The sequence below is a fragment of the Triturus cristatus genome, chromosome 4_1 (genome assembly GCF_964204655.1).
Source record: "Triturus cristatus chromosome 4_1, aTriCri1.1, whole genome shotgun sequence".
Lineage (NCBI taxonomy): Eukaryota > Metazoa > Chordata > Amphibia > Caudata > Salamandridae > Triturus > Triturus cristatus.
In genome coordinates, this window is record NC_140585.1 from 134,953,204 (window position 1) to 134,958,203 (window position 5,000).

General features: G+C 39.9%; 3 non-coding genes across 3 annotated transcripts; all 3 read right to left on the reverse strand.

The window, feature by feature from the left end:
* Nucleotides 1-491: 491 nt before the first annotated feature.
* TRNAR-UCG (transfer RNA arginine (anticodon UCG)) lies at nucleotides 492-564 on the reverse strand. The gene has a single exon. It is a non-coding gene; the product is annotated as a tRNA-Arg (tRNA).
* A 1,518-nt stretch (nucleotides 565-2,082) lies between these two features.
* Nucleotides 2,083-2,155, reverse strand: TRNAL-UAG (transfer RNA leucine (anticodon UAG)). Its single transcript has one exon. It is a non-coding gene; the product is annotated as a tRNA-Leu (tRNA).
* Nucleotides 2,156-3,670: 1,515 nt separating this feature from the next.
* TRNAR-UCG (transfer RNA arginine (anticodon UCG)) lies at nucleotides 3,671-3,743 on the reverse strand. The gene has a single exon. It is a non-coding gene; the product is annotated as a tRNA-Arg (tRNA).
* Between the last annotated feature and the right edge of the window lie 1,257 nt (nucleotides 3,744-5,000).

Below are 5,000 nucleotides of genomic sequence, written 5' to 3' on the forward strand. Positions count from 1 at the left end.
GGCACTAAGTCTCCTAACCAAGTTCAACCACACTCTGCAACTTAACCATTGCACTACAAATTAGGCAACGGGGGCATCAGCAAAGGCAGCCAATGTGCCGATCCGTTATACATTTTGTGTAGTACTTTTCTTACTCGGAGGCAAAATCAGCACTTTAACTGCCCAAATCATACAGATTTTACACATGTACCACTCTATGCACACATAGGCACACACCTTACAGTTCTTCTACACACACTTAAGCTAAAAACCCATTCTGTCACGTCAAAATTCTGCAAACCTATTACATATTCAGTGCGTCGGCATAGAAGCACTTTTTAATGCCACTACAATGCACAAGTAGTTAGACTGAAGATGCAACCTGAATGAGTTTACAGTATGTACTCCACTTTATTAATGATTAGTACTGAGAAAGTGAGGACTACAAGAGTATTGGAAAAGACTTTTTCCACTCTGAATGTAAAGCAGATTGTGTGACCATTGGCCAAAAACGACCAAGAAGGGACTCGAACCCTCAATCTTCTGATCCGAAGTCAGACGCCTTATCCATTAGGCCACACGGTCATCCGTCCACCTGAGATGATTTTTATCATGTAGGTGGTATGCATGGATTGAGAACATATTATTGAAAGGTATTCAGGTTAACATCCCATAGTGTTCTTTCAGCTCTTTTCGCTGGAAGCACTTTTTTGGAATCTATATATTGAGAATTTTTTGAGTACGATATGCTTTTGTTTTCCTTTTTCCATACAAACCTCTTTCCTCATGAGTTTAAAGCTCATTTGTATGCTCTACATAGCTCTGGACGTTTCCAGACGTGGATTGAAACTGTTTTGAAAGTAGTACAAATTGCTCCTTCCTGCATATGCTAATTTTTCACACTCACATAGGTTGTATAAGTTTTATGAATCCTGGCTTGACCTATTCAAGTAGCTGAAAGCCTGTCACCACCTCTAGAAACAAGATTCACACCAATCCAATTCAAATCATTTTTTTCCAAAGGAATATGTTCTGGCCGGTCGAAAATGCATCTCACAAAAATAGGCATTTAAAAATCTACTTTGCAGTTTCAGAACACTAACATGACTGTGAAGTGTACACAAGTTAAATGGGACTGTTTCAAAGTACCTAATCCCTCATAAACTTCTGAGAGGAAGCATGTAATAAATCTACCTAATTTTCTGGAAAAGAAAGAGGGAGGATTTTTGTTATCACCTCAGATGGGACTTAAACCCACAATCCCTGGCTTAGGAGGCCAGTGCCTTATCCATTAGGCCACTGAGGCACACATGCATAGCTCTTTTCTAGAGGCATTATTTAAATGTATTCTATGGTCAGACACCGGTGTGTGCACACAGGGCATTTCTCACTTCTCTCTATAAGTAAACTTCCCATTTTCATCCTCTTCCATCCCCGACTTTAACGCTCTCTTCTATGCTATAATGGAGACTTTGCAATTTTAGCAAGTGGAGAGAAATTGGAGAACCACTTTCGACTCCACACTTCTTCTTCACTTACTTCTTTTCTCAATATACTGGGCTTAGAAAATGGTATCAAGCCATCCTTATCATCAGTAGGACACGGAAAGAGGCACTAAGTCTCCTAACCAAGTTTAACCACACTCTGCAACTTAACCATTGCACTACAAATTAGGCAACGGGGGCATCAGCAAAGGCAGCCAATGTGCCGATCCTTTATACATTTTGTGTAGTACTTTTCTTACTCGGAGGCAAAATCAGCACTTTAACTGCCCAAATCACACAGATTTTACACATGTAGCACTCTATGCACACATAGGCACACACCTTGCAGTTCTTCTACACACACTTAAGCTAAAAACCCATTCTGTCACGTCAAAATTCTGCAAACCTATTACATATTCAGTGCGTCGGCATAGAAGCACTTTTTAATGCCACTAAAATGCACAAGTAGTTAGACTGAAGATGCAACCTGAATGAGTTTACAGTATGTACTCCACTTTATTAATGATTAGTAATGAGAAAGTGAGGACTACAAGAGTATTGGAAAAGACTTTTTCCACTCTGAATGTAAAGCAGATTGTGTGACCAATTTACCCAAAAACGACCACGAAGGGACTCGAACCCTCAATCTTCTGATCCTAAGTCAGACGCCTTATCCATTAGGCCACGCGGTCATCCGTCCACCTGAGATGATTTTTATCATGTAGGTGGTATGCATGGATGGAGAACATATTATTGAAAGGTATTCAGGTTTACATCCCATAGTGTTCTTTCAGCTCTTTTCGCTGGAAGCACTTTTTTGGAATCTATATATTGAGAATTTTATGAGTACGATATGCTTTTGTTTTCCTTTTTCCATACAAACCTCTTTCCTCATGAGTTTAAAGCTCATTTGTATGCTCTACATAGCTCTGGACGTTTCCAGACGTGGAGTGAAACTGTTTTGAAAGTAGTACAAATTGCTCCTTCCTGCATATGCTAATTTTTCACACTCACATAGGTTGTATAAGTTTTATGAATCCTGGCTTGACCTATTCAAGTAGCTGAAAGCCTGTCACCACCTCTAGAAACAAGATTCACACCAATCCAATTCATATCATTTTTTCCAAAGGAATATGTTCTGGCCGGTCGAAAATGCATCTCACAAAAATAGGCATTTAAGAATCTACTTTGCAGTTTCAGAACACTAACATGACTGTGAAGTGTACACAAGTAAAATGGGACCGTTTCAAAGTACCTAATCCCTCATAAACTTCTGAGAGGAAGCATGTAATAAATCTACCTAATTTTCTGGAAAAGAAAGAGGGAGGATTTTTGTTATCACCTCAGATAGGACTTGAACCCACAATCCCTGGTTTAGGAGGCCAGTGCCTTATCCATTAGGCCACTGAGGCACACATGCATTGCTCTTTTCTAGAGGCATTATTTAAATGTATTCTATGGTCAGACACCGGTGTGTGCACACAGGGCATTTCTCACTTCTCTCTATAAGTAAACTTCCCATGTTCATCCTCTTCCATCCCCGACTTTAACGCTCTCTTCTATGCTATAATGGAGACTTTGCAATTTTAGCAAGTGGAGAGAAATTGGAGAACCACTTTCGACTCCACACTTCTTCTTCACTTACTTCTTTTCTCAATATACTGGGCTTAGAAAATGGTATCAAGCCATCCTTATCATCAGTAGGACACGGAAAGAGGCACTAAGTCTCCTAACCAAGTTCAACCACACTCTGCAACTTAACCATTGCACTACAAATTAGGCAACGGGGGCATCAGCAAAGGCAGCCAATGTGCCGATCCGTTATACATTTTGTGTAGTACTTTTCTTACTCGGAGGCAAAATCAGCACTTTAACTGCCCAAATCATACAGATTTTACACATGTACCACTCTATGCACACATAGGCACACACCTTACAGTTCTTCTACACACACTTAAGCTAAAAACCCATTCTGTCACGTCAAAATTCTGCAAACCTATTACATATTCAGTGCGTCGGCATAGAAGCACTTTTTAATGCCACTACAATGCACAAGTAGTTAGACTGAAGATGCAACCTGAATGAGTTTACAGTATGTACTCCACTTTATTAATGATTAGTACTGAGAAAGTGAGGACTACAAGAGTATTGGAAAAGACTTTTTCCACTCTGAATGTAAAGCAGATTGTGTGACCATTGGCCAAAAACGACCAAGAAGGGACTCGAACCCTCAATCTTCTGATCCGAAGTCAGACGCCTTATCCATTAGGCCACACGGTCATCCGTCCACCTGAGATGATTTTTATCATGTAGGTGGTATGCATGGATTGAGAACATATTATTGAAAGGTATTCAGGTTAACATCCCATAGTGTTCTTTCAGCTCTTTTCGCTGGAAGCACTTTTTTGGAATCTATATATTGAGAATTTTTTGAGTACGATATGCTTTTGTTTTCCTTTTTCCATACAAACCTCTTTCCTCATGAGTTTAAAGCTCATTTGTATGCTCTACATAGCTCTGGACGTTTCCAGACGTGGATTGAAACTGTTTTGAAAGTAGTACAAATTGCTCCTTCCTGCATATGCTAATTTTTCACACTCACATAGGTTGTATAAGTTTTATGAATCCTGGCTTGACCTATTCAAGTAGCTGAAAGCCTGTCACCACCTCTAGAAACAAGATTCACACCAATCCAATTCAAATCATTTTTTTCCAAAGGAATATGTTCTGGCCGGTCGAAAATGCATCTCACAAAAATAGGCATTTAAAAATCTACTTTGCAGTTTCAGAACACTAACATGACTGTGAAGTGTACACAAGTAAAATGGGACTGTTTCAAAGTACCTAATCCCTCATAAACTTCTGAGAGGAAGCATGTAATAAATCTACCTAATTTTCTGGAAAAGAAAGAGGGAGGATTTTTGTTATCACCTCAGATGGGACTTAAACCCACAATCCCTGGCTTAGGAGGCCAGTGCCTTATCCATTAGGCCACTGAGGCACACATGCATAGCTCTTTTCTAGAGGCATTATTTAAATGTATTCTATGGTCAGACACCGGTGTGTGCACACAGGGCATTTCTCACTTCTCTCTATAAGTAAACTTCCCATTTTCATCCTCTTCCATCCCCGACTTTAACGCTCTCTTCTATGCTATAATGGAGACTTTGCAATTTTAGCAAGTGGAGAGAAATTGGAGAACCACTTTCGACTCCACACTTCTTCTTCACTTACTTCTTTTCTCAATATACTGGGCTTAGAAAATGGTATCAAGCCATCCTTATCATCAGTAGGACACGGAAAGAGGCACTAAGTCTCCTAACCAAGTTTAACCACACTCTGCAACTTAACCATTGCACTACAAATTAGGCAACGGGGGCATCAGCAAAGGCAGCCAATGTGCCGATCCTTTATACATTTTGTGTAGTACTTTTCTTACTCGGAGGCAAAATCAGCACTTTAACTGCCCAAATCATACAGATTTTACACATGTAGCACTCTATGCACACATAGGCACACACCTTGCATTTCTTCTAC